Source organism: Pristiophorus japonicus, chromosome 9 (genome assembly GCF_044704955.1).
Source record: "Pristiophorus japonicus isolate sPriJap1 chromosome 9, sPriJap1.hap1, whole genome shotgun sequence".
Classification (NCBI taxonomy): Eukaryota; Metazoa; Chordata; class Chondrichthyes; family Pristiophoridae; genus Pristiophorus; species Pristiophorus japonicus.
In genome coordinates, this window is record NC_091985.1 from 83,551,796 (window position 1) to 83,567,544 (window position 15,749).

A 15,749-nucleotide genomic window follows, 5' to 3' on the forward strand; every position below is an offset into this window, starting at 1 on the left:
ACCGACCCATCCGCCTTGAGCAGTGGCACAAACGGGCTCGCCCAGTCATTGAATTCGACTGGCGAGATGATGACTTCCCTCAGCAGGCAGTCCAATTCGCATTCTATCTTTTCCCACATCACGTACGGCACCGCTCTGGCCTTGTAGTGTACTGGCCTGGCATCCGGGTTTATGTGAATCACTATCTTGGTCCCCATGAAAGTTCCAATACCGGGTTGAAATAGCGAGTCAAATTTGTCCAGGACCTGTGAGCATGATACTCGCTCCACAGAAGAAATTGCATTGACATCGCCCCATTTTCAGTTCATGACAGCAAGCCAACTCCTCCCCAGCAGTGCGGGACCGTCCCTCGGGACAATCCAGAGTGGCAACCTGTTCTCTGAATCTTTGTGGGTCACGACTACCGTGGCGCTGCCTAGGACCGGAATGATCTCCTTTGTATATGTCCGTAGCTGTGCATCAATCGGCAATAATTTTGGCCTCCTGGCCTTGGACGCCCACAACTTGTCGAACTGTTTGATACTCATCAGGGACTGGCTGGCCCCCGTGTCTAGCTCCATTGATACTGGGATGTCATTGAGGAGCACTTTCATCATTATCGGTGGCGTCCTGGTGTATGAACTGTATATGTGCTCCACATGAACTCGCTGAACTTCAGCTTCCAGCGATTTCCCCCAGTGTCCATTTGGCCTCGTAGGGCTTACATCGGGCCCATCCTCCTCATACATCAACCTGGCTGCAGACTTCTTGCACATACGTGCCAAGTGACCGCTGATGTTGCAATTTCTGCAGGTATATTGCTGATATCTGCAAGCTCTGGCTGTGTGTTTGCCTCCACACCTCCAACATGAGCCGTTGTTGAAAACAAAAGGTCCATTACCAGTCGATTGTCTCTGACTGTCTCTGTAACTGTCCTTAAGCGTACCATTAACAGGTGTTGATGGCCCCATTACTGGCCACATTGTCCCATGCGATGGCAAGAATCGCCGTTCAGCTAGCCATTGTCTGTTGAATTCCCCCATTGGGTTTGACTACATGCTCGGGCATGTCCGAATGCTCCTGTCTGCCTGAAGAACTGTGTGCTGCGTTAACAATGTTGACTCCCTGTCCATTTGCTGCATTTAAACCAAGATTTTTGTCAAACATCATTCTGGTCTCTTCCTCCCCTGAGATAAATGTCTGGGCCATCAAAGCCGCCGTTTCCAGGGTCAAGTCTTTGGTCTCAATCAGTTTCCTGAAAACCCCAGCGTGCCCGATGCCCTCAATAAAAAAGTCTCGCAGCATCTCCGCTCTGCATGCATCTGGGAACTTACATAGGCTCGCCAGTCGCCGGAGGTCTGCCACGAGGTCTGTAACGCTTTGCCCTTCTCGCCGCCGGTGCATGTAAAACCGGTGTCTCGCCATGTGCATGCTGCTCACTGGTTTAAAGTGTTCCCCGATCAACTTACTGAACTCTTCAAAAGTCTTGTCCGTCGGCTTCTCTGGCGCTCGAAGGTCCTTCATCAGGGAGTCCGTCCTGGATCCATAAACTGTCAGGAGATGACCCCTGCGTTTGTCGGCCGAATCCTGTCCCAACCATTCCTTAGTGACGAAACTTTGCTGTAGTCTCTCAATAAAATCGTCCCAATCATCACCAACACAGTACCTCTCTTCTGTGCTGCTAGTGGCCATGCTCGCGTGGTTTAAATCCCAGTTTTTCGTCGCCAATGATATGTCCTTACGATACAGTATAAATGCACACGAGGCCCATACTTAAGAGAAGGTCACTCTGTGGCGAGTAACCTTTATTCGCCAGCACTGAAGTGATGAAGGTGGATGGAGCTTCCCCTTTTATACCTGAAAGTCCAGGTTAGGAGTGTCTCCCACAAGTTCACCACCTAGTGGTCAGTGTTCTTACGGTGTACAACTTAGGTCAGTTTATACATGGATTACAATGACAGTTGAATACATGACAACCTCAGTCGCCCCTTTCCTGCTTTCTCTCCATACCCCTTGATCCCTTTAGCCGTAAGGGCCATATCTAACTCTCTCTTGAATATATGCAATGAACTGGCATCAACAACTCTCTGCGGCAGAGAATTCCACAGGTTAACAACTTTCTGAATGAAAAAGTTTCTCCTCATCTCGGTCCTAAATGGCTTATCCCTTATCCTTAGACTGTGTCCCCTGGTTCTGGACTTCTCCAACATCGGGAATATTCTTCCTGCATCTAACCTATCCAGTCCCGTCAGAATTTTATATGTTTCAATAAGATCCCCTTTCATCTTTCTAAACTCCAGTGAATACAGGCCCAGTCGATCCAGTCTCTCCTCATATGTCAGTCCAGCCATCCCGGGAATCAGTCTGGTGAACCTTTGCTACACTCCCTCAACAGCAAGAATGTTCTTCCTCAGATTAGGAGACCAAAACTGAACACAGTATTCCAGGTGAGGCCTCACCAAAGCCCTGTACAACTGCAGTAAGACTTCCCTGCTCCTATACTCAAATCCCCTAGCTATGAAAGCCAACATACCATTTGCCTTCTTCACTGCCTGCTGTACCTGCATGCCACTTTCAATGACTGATGTACCATGGCACCCAGGTCTCATTGCACCTCCCCTTTTCCTAATCTGTCACCATTCAGATAATATTCTGTCTTCCTGTTTTTGCCACCAAAGTAGATAACCTCACATTTATCCACATTATACTGCATCTGCCATGCATTTGCCCACTCACCTAACCTGTCCAAGTCAGCCTGCAGCCTCTTAGCATCCTCCTCACAGCTCACACCGCCACCCAGCTTAGTGTCATCTGCAAACTTGGAGATATTACACTCAATTCCTACATCTAATCATTGATGTGTATTGTAAATAGCTGTGGTCCCAACACTGAGCCCTGTGGCACCCCACGAGTCACTGCCTGCCATTCTGAAAAGGACCTGTTTATCCCGACTCTCTGCTTCCTGTCTGCCAGCCAGTTCTCTATCCATGTCAATACATTACCTCTCAATACCATGTGCTTTAATTTTGCACACCAATGTCTTGTGTGGGACATTGTCAAAAGCCTTTTGAAAGTCCAAATACACCATATCCACTGGTTCTCCCTTGTCCACTCTACAAGTTACATCCACAAAAAATTCTAGAAAATTTGTCAAGCATGATCTCCCTTTCATAAATCCATGCTGACTTGGACCGATCCTGTCACTGCTTTCCAAATGCGCTGCTATTTCATGTTTAATAATTGATTCCAACATTTTCCCCACTACTGATGTCAGGCTAACCGGTCTATAATTACCCGTTTTCTCTCTCCCTTCTTTTTTTAAAAGTGGTGTTACATTAGCTACCCTCCACTCCATAGGTCAAGGAGGGTAGAGCACTGGACCGTCTCAACCTGTGAAAGACTGTGATAAGATCTCAGATGAGCGTATTATCATGTATGTACATGCTGTTGGTAGCCACCAGATGGCGTCATTGTTGGAGGCCACTGAGCAGCACGCACATGGTGCTGCTCTGGTATAAAAGGCCAGCTATTTTGTGAGTGAGTCACTTTGGGACTAAATGAAGCACAGGCAAGGTCGTACCGTGCTTAGTTAAACAATACTCAGTTTGAACGTTTATTGCATACATAACTTGGACATTTTGTCAGGAGTAGGGTAACGCTGGAGTTGGCTTTCGATGCCCCCTCTCTGCCAATCACGCCTCCCCAGAGGGCTGTGTCTTTGCCGACCCTGGCATTAAAGTCACCTAGGAGGATCAATTTGTCGCCTTGGGTACGCGGGACAGGGATGTCTCGAGGTTGGAATCAAAACCCTCTTTAGCCTCATCCGTTGCATCAAGTGTTGGGGCGTACGCACTGATGACTGTGGTGCATTGGTTCCGGGATAGGGTAAGGCGAAGAGTCATGAGGCGTTCGTTAACCCCGCAGCGGGTGTCCTTGACGCGGTCGACCAGTTCATTTTTGACGGCGAAGCCGGCTCCATGAAGGCGGCGTTCTTCCTCTGGTTTTCCTTTCCAGAAAAAGGTGTAACCTCCAACATGTTCCTTGAGTTGGCCTTCCCCTGCCTGCCGGGTCTCACTTAGGGAGGTGATGTCGATGTCAAAACGTCTAAGTTCCCGGGCAACTATGGTGGTGCGGCGTTCCAGCGTGTTGCTGTTGGAATTGTCCATGAGGGTCCTGACGTTCCAGGTCCAGAACTTCATATTAGCGAAGTGGAAGATGCCTGTGCGTGAGTTCTTTTAACGTGGGGTGGCTGCTGCACACCGGCAACCACACGGGCTTAGCTGAGCAAGGTCTTGGTCCAGTGGCAAGGGGGTCCTAGTCAACTGGAGACCAGGCACTGCTGTATGAGCCTAATTGCCTATGGCGAGGTGTTGGCTGCAAGCTCGGCGCCGAGTAGTGCCATTGATGGGAGATGGCCCGAGGCTTGGTTGGGGGCAGGCATTCAGATGGTCAGCTGTCCGCTGGGGTTCCGAGGGTGTTTTGGAAAGTTTCTTCCAAGGTTTCCAAAGTTATTTAAAAATTTCCTCAAAGGTTTCCAAATTGTTTTAAAAGTTTAAGAGTTTAAAAGCATTTCCAAATTATTTTTTAAAAAGTTATACAGGTTGATTGAAGCTTTAATAAATAGATTAAGAGTTGGCTAAAAGTTGATTAAAAAAACATCTAAAATGTAAATCAAGTTGTTTGAAAGTTAGTGCTCACCGCTCGCGATCTCTGGCAGGTACAGCTCGTCGTTGGGTCAGGCCGGCTGGCCGAATGGACCCGGAGTGAGTCGTTGGGTTGGACCGGCTGGCCGAAGGGACCCGGAGTGAGTCGTTGGGTTGGGCCGGCTGGCCGAAGGGACCCGGAGTGAGTCGTTGGGTTGGGCCGGCTGGCCGAAGGGACCCGGAGTGAGTCGTTGGGTTGGACCGGCTGGCCGAAGGGACCTGGAGTGCGAGGCTGGGTCGGGCCGGCTGGCCGAAGGGACCCGGAGTGAGTCGTTGGGTTGGGCCGGCTGGCCGAAGGGACCCGGAGTGAGTCGTTGGGTTGGGCCGGCTGGTCGAAGGGACCCGGAGTGAGTCGTTGGGTCAGGCCGGCTGGCCGAAGGGACCCGGAGTGAGTCGTTGGGTTGGACCGGCTGGCCGAAGGGACCCGGAGTGAGTCGTTGGGTCGGGCCGGCTGGCCGAAGGGACCTGGAGTGCGAGGCTGGGTCGGGCCGGCTGGCCGAAGGGACCCGGAGTGAGTCGTTGGGTTGGGCCGGCTGGCCGAAGGGACCCGGAGTGCGAGGCTGGGTCGGGCCGGCTGGCCGAAGGGACCCGGAGTGAGTCGTTGGGTCGGGCCGGCTGGCCGAAGGGACCCGGAGTGAGTCGTTGGGTTGGGCCGGCTGGCCGAAGGGACCCGGAGTGAGTCGTTGGGTTGGGCCGGCTGGCCGAAGGGACCCGGAGTGAGTCGTTGGGTCGGGCCGGCTGGCCGAAGGGACCCGGAGTGAGTCGTTGGGTCGGGCCGGCTGGCCGAAGGGACCTGGATTGCGCCCAACGATACACTCGGTCCTTTCGGCCAGCTGGCCCAGCCCAACGACGCAATCTATATTAATGAACTGGATAAAGGAACCGAGTGTAATGTAGCCAAGTTTGCTGATGATACAAAGCTGGGTGCGAAAGCAAATTGTGAGGAGGACACAAAAAATCTGCAAAGGGATAAAGACAGGCTAAGTGAGTGGGGAAAAATTTAGCAGATGGAGTATAATGTGGGAAAATGTGAGGTTATCCACTTTGGCAGAAAAAAAATCGAAAAGCAAATTATAATTTAAATGGAGAAAAATTGCAAAGTGCTGCAGTACAGAGGGACCTTGGGGTCCTTGTGCATGAAACACAAAAAGCAATAATCAGGAAGACAAATGGAATGTTGGCCTTTATTGCAAGGGGGATGCAGTATAAAAGCAGAGAAGTCCTGCTACAACTGTACAGGTATTGGTGAGGCTACACCTAGAGTACTGCGTACAGTTTTGGTCTCCGTATTTAAGGAAGGATATACTTGCATTGAAGGCAGTTCAGAGAATGTTCACTAGGTTGATTCCGGAGATGAGGGTTGACTTATCAAGATAGGTTGAGTAGGTTGGGCCTATGCTCATTGGAGTTCAGAAGAATTAGAGGTGATTTTATCGAAACATATAAGATAAAGAGGGGCTCGACAAGGTGGATGCAGAGAGGATATTTCCACTCATATAGGGAAACTAAAACTAGGGGTCATAGTCTCAGAATTTGGGGCCGCCCATTTAAAACTGAGATGAGCAGGAATTTCTTCTCTCAAAGGGTTGTAAATCTGTGGAATTCTCTGCCTCAGAGAGCTGTGGAAACTGGGTCATTGAATATATTTAAGGCGGAGATAGACAGATTTTTGAGCGATAAGGGAATAAAGGATTATGGGGAGCGGGCAGGGAAGTGGAGCTGAGTCCATGATCAGATCAGCCATGATCTTGAATGACGGAGCAGGCTCGAGGGGCCATATGGCCTACTCATGCTCCTATTTCTTACGTTCTTATGTTCTAAGAAAAAGCACCCTGGGGAACCCTGCAATCCGGACAAATCCTGCCTGCCGCTCCACCTTTTTCTCCCTTGTCATCTGGAAGGAGATGTATTGGACTCTTCTTTTATACAAAGCACCAGTCACCTGTGGAATGGAGTGATGGGCAGAGAATTGGGAGATGTTCGATATGTCTACAGTTGCAGACTGGAATGAGCCCATCGCATAAAATTTGAGATCCATGGTGACCTTGTTCCCATCGGTGAGTGCTGTCCTCAGCCCTGTGTGAGGCTGCAGATCTGGCCGCAGGACATTGCACAGCTCCCTCAGTATGTCCTTTCTAAATCACAGCCTTTGCAAATATTGCTCATCACTGAGCTCCAGGAAGGAAAACTGTTGTTAGACCCTTTGACAGTAGAGCCTCCCTCCCTCAAGTGTGTGCTGGGACCCTCCGATGGCAACAGGCTGATCGCCTTCTCCCTGTTCCTGCTGACTTTCCTCAGCCTCTGCAGGCTGCTGCTGGCAAAGCTCCTGGCCCAGTATCTGTTGGAAGTAGGGGTGGTGGGGTGAGTGGGGGGGGGGTTGGTCAGCATACCTGAATCTCATCATCATGCCATCTCCCTCCTCACCACCCTCTCTTTGTGGAGGTCTGTGGCCTTCTGCAGGCCCTTCTCCTTGTTGGGCAGCCATGGCTGCTGCCTCCCTTGCCCGTTGCCTCTGTACCCGCTGCTGACGGCGCCGCCTTCTACTGCGCGTCACCCTGCCCCTCGCAATGGGTCCCGACCTCGCTCCTGGGTCCCAACCTCGCTCCTGGGTCTCGACCTCGCTCCTGGGTCCCGACCTCGCTCCTGGGTCCCAACCTCGCAATGGGTCCCAACCTCGCAATGGGTCCCAACCTCGCTCCTGGGTCCCAACCTCGCAATGGGTCCCAACCTCACTCCTGGGTCCCAACCTCGCTCCTGGGTCCCAACCTCGCTCCTGGGTCCCAACCTCGCAATGGGTCCCAACCTCGCAAAGGGTCCCAACCTCGCAATGGGTCCCGACCTCGCTCCTGGGTCCCGACCTCGCTCCTGGGTCCCGACCTCGCTCCTGGGTTCCGACCTCGCTCCTGGGCCCTGACCTCGCTGCGCCTCTCCCAACCCCCGCTCCTCCCGACCTCACTCCTGGGTCCCAAACCTGGGCGCCAACCTCACTCCTGGGCCCTGGCCTGGCTTCACCTCTCCCGACTTCGCTCCTGGGCCTTGACCTCGCTCCTTTGGACCTCGCTCAACCTCGCTCACTGCTCCTTCTGAGCTCGCTCCTGGGTCCCGACCTCGCTCCAAAATACATGCCAATCAGTTACCTGGTTTTCGGTGACGTCACACTTCGATTTTGTCCCCCTCTTGGGTCGACTCACGCTGCCCTCTGCGGTGGCTAGCTCCTCTTATCCCTGCTGTTGCTCATGTCTCCAACCAAGTCGGGTCGGCTTTACCCTTGTACTGACAATGTCATCTGGCACCCAGCCCTTTACTTCTATCTTCCTTTTTTACTCTTCCTTTTAGCCCTGAAGGGTCCTTCTCTGCTGTTTCCTACCCAGTTGTCACCCAACATACCCCCTTCATTTCATCCCTCTCAGATACTTTACCCCCAAATTTCCGACCCATTCACTATTTCTCTGCCTCTTCCATTATCCCAGGCTTGAATCCCTCTTGGATAAGCCCACAGCTATGCTCTGTGTCTCGCTCTCTCGGCATTTTGCGACAGGCCCACTTGTCACTGCCTCCTTATAAGCAGAAACCACAACTATCTCATCCTTCTGCCTTGTTGACCCCACCCAGCACGTCCACTGGGAACTAATCTCAACAATTTTCCTGTCCCACTCACTCCTACCACCACTGATCCCTTTAACTCTGCCAGCAAATCAACAATCACCACCCTCTCTTCACATCTCCCCCAGAATGTGAACAAGATCCTTGCTTCCATGACTTAATTGTGGATGATTTCATTGATATCATGGCCTTGATGTAAACTTGGCTCATCGGTGCTTACTGCGTACTGAAGCTTCCCCACCTGGCTATCCCTTCCACTACCTGTCCCATCCAAATCACTATGATGGTCACTATCACCAAATCTTATCTTGGTCACTCTTCTACTACTCTGGTGCCTTCTCCTCCATTGAGTACCTCACCTTATTCCACCTCACTCACCTCACCTTTAAAATCCTCATGCTCTACGGTCCGGCTAAGCTCCACCCCAAGTTTCTCACCAAAATATCTTCACAGGAAATATCCTTTCCTCCTTCCGCCTCAGTGCTCCTCCCGGTTTCACATGCAAACCGCACAGGCTGCTGCCAGCCACTGCTCCCCCCTCCGGATCATGACCTTTACCACCCCGATAGCACCCTCAATGCCCCACGACCTTGACCCCTCCCAATCACTGCCACTACTCTTCCCGACATACATTGTTACCCTTCATGATCCCGGTCACCGCTAACCTGCCTGATCCTGACCACAACCACCGCATCCACCCCGCCCCCCCTTCCAATCGCCCCCGCCACCCTCCCCCCTCCCTTCCAGTCGCCCCCGTCACAAACAGTGCCTCACAACAACAGTCCCAGTCATTTCGGTATCCTTACACCTGCCATTAACTACTGTTGTCCCTGGTGCAACCCCCTGGTGAACATCCTAAGTGCTCTTCTACCTGCTGTGGTGTTCCTATGAGCTGCTCCTCGAGTGGCTTCAGCTTGGAATGAAGGTTGCTGCTGTGCCTCCAATGGGGGCACTTGAGATGGCCATAGGCAGCATTTGTGTTATAGTAGTGGCCACCAGTCTTTCAGACAAATAGCAAAACTAATGCAAGCTTCATGAAAATCTGTTTGTCACCCATATCAATTAAAATAATCTCTGGTGCCAAGTAACATATAAGGTCTGGCTGAGACCAGCTTATACATACTGGGGGAGACTTTCAGTTGCTGGCTACTCCATTCTCATCTAAAATATTGGCGAGTGCAGTTGAAGGTCTGTTGGGGACCTTGTGCACCCATTTGCCCACCTGACATATCTTTCAGGCATGCCTTTAAAAGGTGCTCAGCACTCCCATTCAAAGCAGGCAGGTGATTGATTAAATGTGCAAATATAGGATCTACATCTGTTGTGGAACCTCAACAAGGAGAAGTGGATGAAGCACGTGTGGTGCATGCCAAACCCACTTTCTCCAGGTGTGTGAGGTTTAACCAACAGACCTTAAAGGCCTCACCTGAAAGGTAGGTTTATTGATCTTTGCACATACCATTCCCTTTATTTCAGCTTTGAACAACATGTCCACACCTATTATTAGCCTCTCCAAACCATTCTGTGAGTACTTTGTGGGGGTGACTCATTGTCTCACTGTGCTGGTGCCTAGCATGGCAGTAATATTTGTATGAGTGTCTTCTGGTATGCTGTATAATGCAGTTGTGTTATGGTACAGGGTGTTCTATGGAAAAAATATGAGGTTATCTAATATTTGGCTATTGTACAGGTGGAATGTCCAAAGTGTTGCAAAGCAAATAATATTATTCATAAAGAAGATCAACGCTTATTCATGGTGACACTTCATATCCAATAAAGTGCATAGAGAAGCTTATGATAAGAAGAAAGACAATTACTATTGTCACTAGAATATGCACCAATTTCATCTTTTATCACCCACTCCAGATGCACCATGCTGAACAAATTCATGACAGCTTCTTCATTTTTTTGACAGCATCTTAAGTCACCTTCCTTAATCTTTCTCCCTAATGCTCTTGCTTGAAACATTTCATTTTGCGAAAGGCACAAAATAATGTGTTGTTATAATATCAGCACTTTGATCCCCTAGTCCCCATAAAACCATAGCAATGTGATAAAAATTGGGGGGTTCCACAATGGGTAGAAGATCCGATCCTTCAGAATACTGTTCAATGCTAAAATTTACCCCTACATTTCTCAAAATCATTTTCAACTTTCACATATACAAATATGATGATATCTAATAAATTACTGGATTGATACTGTTCAGAACCATTGGAGTTTCTCATTTTCAAAAGGTACATGAATTAACCCGCCTATAAATATTAGATAATGCCGAGGAATTCTCAAGGGAGCACTGTATGTATGGGGAAAATGTTTGGAAAACCAATTTATTTGTTTTGGACAAAAGCAGCAGAATCAAACATTTTCTTTTGTCATGGTGATATCACGTGCAAGTAATCCAATTTCATCTTGATTTGTAAACAAATGGAAAATAACTTGCACAAATTTCATAAAGATGTTGCCCCTTTAAATTTGATCCGCATGTAAATCCAACTTTAACAGTGACAGGAAGGTTTAATTAACACTTCTAGAAAGAACCTGCTAGAAATGTGTTAATTAGGAGCACAGAGAAAAATATAGTTTGATAAATTAAGTCATGCCATAGAATTAGAATTATATGTTGGACTGACATTGTTACAGTTTGAGTGACATGAGGCAGCATTCAATAATAATTGAGAAAATGCAACTTTCAGCTTATCTTTAATAAGTTCCTGGGATAAGACAACTTATTTGGAAATATCTTAATTAACTTCCACTCCAACAGAGAAAAATCTATGCAAATAGATTAGTTTTACAATGATAATAATTACATTCATGATGGCTCAGTAGCCAAATATACTTTATGGTACGGTACTGAGCTAAACAGACCAGCAATGACTGAGGCTTGATACTTGATCTGAGCTGTTAAGATTTCTCGGTTAGATCAGCACTTGAGTTTCTACAGTTGGCTTCAGGCTCCTCAAGTTAGGGAAGGGAATGAATCAGGGCAAATCATCCAGGACTCTTTGCCCTGATTAGTATCAAGTGACAAGCTGCCTCTACAGCAGTGTAAGTGTTTGAGCATGGAGCCAACCCATCTGTACATGCTGACAGATGTGGAGAGTCACCTCAGCTCTCAGAGCTTTACAGTGACATACAGTTGCCATCGTCCAGCCCTCTTTCTTCCTCAGGGGAGCTAATTAGACGAACCACCATACTTGGTCAAACAGAAAATACAGCCACTATTGAAAAGGGGAAACATTGTGATTAGAGTTAAATTGATAATAAAACATAATGGCCCGGAATTTACGGGGCCTATGATGGAATATGCACAGCGTACACTGTTGTAAGTGCTGAGAATGGCCCCACAAGTTACAGGCTTCCGCATACGATGCACAGGCGCGGAAACCCAGGACTTGCGATCTGTCAAGTTTCTCCTTGACAGATCATGCGCATCCACTGTAAATCCACTTTCGCTGGCGCAGAGTTGGGCTATTTGCCCAACAACTTCTCCTCTTTTTAGGCGGTCGTCGTATCGAGATTAACTTGCTTCCACACCAAAAAGGGATGAGTTCACAGGTGTTTTGATGAAGGACCTGATATTCCCGGTCCCGAACTGCATGTTAAAGGGTAGAAGATGCCTGTGCGTGGATTTTTTTTACGTGTGGTGGCTGTTGCACACCAGCCACCACATGGGCTTGACAGAGCTAGGTCTTGGTCCAGTGGCAAGGATTAACCAAGAACATTGGAGACCAGCTCTGCTGCACCGACCGAGTGCGCACACATATCGCAGTGTGGGCTTGCCCGTGCTGCCCCTGGGCCCTCGTCTCTGCTGATCCCCGAACTCACGCCTCTCTTGGGCTCATGTCGCTCCACGATCACTCGCCGTTCCTTCGCCCCGACCTCGCCAGTCCTGCTGTACCTGTCCAAACTACTGCCCAGCAAATGCCCACAAAACCTTTACACCTGGTAAAGGCAGGTGTATGGTCTTCATTTAGCAGCATAAGGGTTAAAATAAATGTTGAAAACCATATGCGCCCCTGGTATACGTGGGCCTTAATACTGCAAGAGTCCAAAGCTCCAGAGACACAAGGTAAGTATGTTGTTTTCTTTCGGTTCGGCAGTGTACGTGGGCACCAAGCCTCCGACTGCAATGTCCAGGCCTGTAATTCTGCAAAATAAATTGTATTGTACTCATATATATTAGAACGCCTTACGAATTATGTAAGGGGCATTTCTCTTTGTTGGAGTTCTCAGAACCACGTGGTTACTGTCAATTACACACTACAACTTTGGCAACCCAACCAGATGGTAAAACTAAGGCTGGTGATAGTTAAGATACCTATGAGCTAGTGCAGATGTTGTTTCCACATAGATTATAAATAATAAGCGATTCGTTGCCCTGTCCCAGCAATTGGAAAATACCTTACACCCATTGTGGCGGATAGTCACTAACTCTTGTTGGCTGTGAAGAGAGGGGTAAAACTAACATAGAAACAAAGACCACCATTTGGTCAGGTAGGTTTTAAAGAGAAAGCTGCAAAGGCTTTAGCTGAGAATAAGAGATCAAAAATATAGGATAAGCAGTTAGAAATCATCTTGTTCAAGTCAAGTAAGCAGCATCACTGATATGGAAGCACATGGCATGCTCTTTGTATTATTACATGAAGGTAACAGATACTAATTGAACTAAGTGAGCCTGATCATAACGGTTGTTCTGTATGTTTATTTTATGGTGAAATAAAATAATTTATCGATGCGCATCAGCCTCGTTTCACTGAATGTTTTCTCGGTCTCACTTCAGAGAGATTGAACAATGCGAAAGCCATGAATACTGGTTCAGGTCACAAGAGGGTATTATTTATGAAACCCCAGAGTTAACAATCATAGAATTAGATATAGAGCAGTGTGAGTCATAAAAGTATGATGCTCAGACCACTTAACCTGAGAAAGTTAATCTATGGCTGATCTGAACTTTGTGACAGACAACCCTATAATTTGCCTTCCACTGGTGCCAGGAAAATCCCACTATAGGGCGAAGATAAGAAAAGTAAGAACAGGCTCAAGACGATGCAGATGACTCATAAGAAGGCAGAAATACTCATTTTTGAAATTGCATTTTAACAACAACTTGCATTTATATGGCACCTTTAACATAGTAAAATCTATCAAGGCGCTTCTCAGTCACGTAGTCAGACAAAGATTGACATTGACTCAAAGAAGGAGACATTAGGATATGTGTTCAAAAGCTTGGTTGAAGAGGTAGGTTTTAATGAGTGTCTTAAAGCAGAAGAGTCAGATGGTGAGGCGAAGAGGCTGAGGGAGGTAATCCCAGAGCATGAGGCTTACACAGCTGAAGTCACGGCTGTCAATGATGGTGTAAAGGAAGTGGTGGATATACAAAAAGCCACATTTGGAGGAAAGCAAAGTTCTCGGATGGTTGTAGGTAGAGCTAGAGGAGGGTACAGAGATTGGTAGGGGTGAGACCATGGAGGAATGTGAATACGAAGATGAGAATTTAGAAATTTCCACATATACAGGAGTTTCACAACTTGGATAGGAACATAGGAAAAGGAGTAGGACATTCAGCCCCTTGAGCCCGTTCCGACATTCAATGAGATCTTAACTCCATCCACTCGCCTTGGCTCTATATCCTTTTATACCCTTGTCCAGCAAAAATCTAGCAATTTCATATTTCAAATTATTAATTGAGCTAGCAACTATTGCTTTTCGTGGGAGAGAGTTCCACACTACTACCACCCTTTGCATGAAGAAGTGTTTCCGAACTTCTTTCCTGAATGGCCTGACTCTGATTTTAAGATCATGTCCGCTTGTCATAGACTCTCCCACAAGTAGAAGAAGTTTCTCTCCATCTACCCTATCAATTCCTTTCAAAATGAATTAAATCATCTCTTAATCTTTTAAATTTCACGGAATACAAGCCTAGTTTATGTAATCTCTCCTCATAATTTAACCCTTGAAGCCCTGGTAACATTCTGGTGAATCTGCACTACACTCCTTCCAAAGCCAATACATCCTTTCTAAGATGCCGTGCCCAGAACTATACGCAGTACTCACAGATGTGGTCTAACCAGGGTTTTGTATAGCTGTAGCAAGACTTCCTCCCCTTTATATTCAAGCCCTCTAGTTATAAAGGCTAACATTCCTCTAGCCTTGTTGATTATATTTTGTACCTAACCATGACATTTTAGTGATCGGTGCACATGGACCCCTAAATCTCTTTGGACCTCCATTGTTCATTGCTTTTCTTACCTGTGTTAAAATCCATCTGCCACAGTTTTGCCCACTCACTTAACCTATCATTGTTTCTTTGTAATGTTATGCTACTGTCTATACTACTTACTATGTCACCAATCTTTGTGTTGTTGATGAACTTGGATATATGGCTCTCTATTTCATTATTTAAGTCATTAATAAATGTAATGAATAGTTGAGGCCCCAGCACAGATCCTTGGGGGACATGACCAGCCACTTGTTTCCAATTCAAGTACACACCCATTATCTCTACTCTGTTTTCTACCACCTAACCAATCTCCTAACCAAGTCAATAATTTGCCGTCAATTCCATGAGCTTTAATTTCAGCTAACAGTCTCTTATGTGGAACCGTATTGAATACCTTCTGGAAATCCATATAAACTGTATCTATAGACATTCCTCTGTCTACTACTTTAGTTACTTCCTGAAACAAATCAATTAGGATCATTCCACATGGCCTGCCCTTTACAAATCCATGTTGGCTCTCTCTAATTAGCTCAAATTTCTCTAAGTGCTCAGTCACTCTGTCCTTAATTATAGATTCCAATAACAAACAGTTCCTCAATTAAAGGCTCTAATGAATAACAACTGAAAAACTCAGTCTTATATGATCGAGCCCAAATTGCAATACAAAGAACTGAAATTAGATAAAAACAGTGGTGTTCATTTTTGGTCAACTACCTGAGCTAACTTCATAAAATCCTGCCTGCGTCTGGTCCCTCTTTGTAAAGTGCATTGGGATATGTCACTACATTAAAGGTTTTATGTACATACAAGTTGTTGTTTAATATAGAGCCCAGACTCACCTGCTCTGGTGGAATCGCAGCACATTGCAGCAGAGTTTCCGTCTGCCCCAAGGATCCACCCCTTACTCTGGTTGGTGGTCCATTTATTTATATTTTAGAGGCCTCCTAACAGAATTCCCTTCTCTGTCGGGAGTCTGTTTTGAGGGGATGCAACTGGAGGCAGCTGCAGCAGGTCTTGGGTTTAAATCTTTAGAGAAAAATTAAATTCCATGGGGGTGGGAAGAGGAATCAATCACCCTGTAATCAATTCAGCTTCCTACAGGTCCTTTCAAATGTAAATTCCCCAGCACTACTCTGGATACCAAGGCACAACGACATAAATTGGATGACACATTCCCGTCACTCGCAAGACTTAAGAATTTGCCTGTCCATATTGAGTGGATGTATTATACCGCCCCA